General features: G+C 58.5%; 1 protein-coding gene across 2 annotated transcripts in view; it reads right to left on the reverse strand.

Annotated features, from left to right (window-relative positions):
* Positions 1-677, reverse strand: part of Thbs1 (thrombospondin 1) — a 15398-nt gene extending 14721 nt beyond the window's left edge. For both annotated transcript variants that reach the window (XM_017796147.2, XM_008825290.3), the window contains exon 1: positions 544-677. The gene's annotated coding sequence lies outside the window, so the exon portion shown is untranslated. The remainder of the gene's footprint in view (positions 1-543) is intronic.
* Between the last annotated feature and the right edge of the window lie 826 nt (positions 678-1503).

The following is a 1503-nucleotide window of genomic DNA, read 5'->3' on the forward strand; positions in this document are numbered from 1 at the left end:
TTATTTATTTATGTGTATGTAGGTGTGCAGGTGTGTGTGTGTGTGTGTGTGTGTGTGTGTGTGTGTGTGTGTGTGTGTGTGTGTGAGTGAGGATGGCCCCCTTGGTTCCACAGGTGCGGGTAACAAAAGCAACAGGATTTACTTTTCCAGAGGGCGTCCGGCAAAAACAGCGCGCCAGAGGCAGGGGATTGTGGTGTTCCAGGATTAGAGGCACAAAGACCAGTGACCTGGGGCTTGTCCTTGGAGAGTCCTTCAGCCAAGACAACAAAATGTGTTTGGGGACAAGGAGGACAAAGGGCAGGGGCAACCTGGAAAGACTTGGTGGGTGAGAAAATCTTGGGCCGTCCTGAAGAATTGTTTGTGAACCCCAAGGCTGGAGAGAATGGGCTTTGGAACCTCATGAAAAGATCTCTCTCAGCGGCTAGAAGGGACAGGTACCGGGCAGATAGGACAGGCCAAAGGGGAGGGAAGGGTATGAGGGTTTCTCTGACCGCCTGCAGCCCCAAGGCATGAGCAAGTGCTGGGCGGCGGGTAGTGGCTTACCTGTGTGGACGTGGGCGCAGCGGCCGGGAGTGGTGGCAAAGGTGCAGCGAAGGACGCCTAGTCCTGGAGAGGCTGGGGGCGGCCGGGGCTCCCAGAGACCGCGGCGGGAGTCGGAGGCTGCTCCGAGACTGCTCACAGGAGCTCCGAAGTGGCCGGCTGGCTCTGGTGCCGTGGCTGGCTCGGCGGAGGAGCCGCGCGCTTTTAAAGGGACGCTTGCATTCCTGAGAATTGCCCTGGCCAATGGGCGCGCGGGCAGGAAGCAGAGGGGGGCAGCCTGGGCTCCCCCCTCCCCCCCGCTGCCTGGCGCGCAGCTCGCCAGCTAACAAGTGGAGGGGGAGACCAGGCTCGGGCTACAGAAGTCCTGGAACTTCTCAGAAAAATAGGTGCCCGCCCACGCAGCCTTGGCGTACGCGGGCTCAGAACTCAGGATCCTGCACCACGCGGGCCCAAGGCGTTCCGCGTGAGCGTCTCCAGCCACTACGCCTTTGGGGAACACCCAAGACCTTTGCACGGGCGGTGGGGGGGGGGGCACGGGATGGGGGAGTGTTTCAGCCAAGCAGGTCTTCTTGCGGGTCTTGAACATGGAGGGACACTTTGAGATGGAGACCATTTAGTTTAGAAATAAAAGTGAAGAGGGCACTGGGTAGATGGGACCCTTGAGGTAGTTGACCCTCATCCATTTATCCTGGTCGGGGACCCCGTGTCCTCTGTACTCCAATCTCCTCTCTTGCCCCGCAAACTTGCCCTCCGTGTGACCACCTAAGGGTGACAGTTTGGCGGATGGTGCACAGAGCTAGCCTTCACACTGCCCAGGGGCACGCTTTCACAGTCGCTGCGGAAGTTCACTTTCCCCAGTCTACTACGCTTCCTTGGCTTGCCGCTTGGGGGCGGTATGCGTATTCTGATCAAAGCTACCCCTACAGTTTCTAATGCAATTTTAAGGTAACTAATTCGTACTCA

The sequence above is a fragment of the Nannospalax galili genome, unplaced genomic scaffold (genome assembly GCF_000622305.1).
Source record: "Nannospalax galili isolate Female #2095 unplaced genomic scaffold, S.galili_v1.0 scaffold629, whole genome shotgun sequence".
In the NCBI taxonomy this organism is placed as follows: Eukaryota; Metazoa; Chordata; class Mammalia; order Rodentia; family Spalacidae; genus Nannospalax; species Nannospalax galili.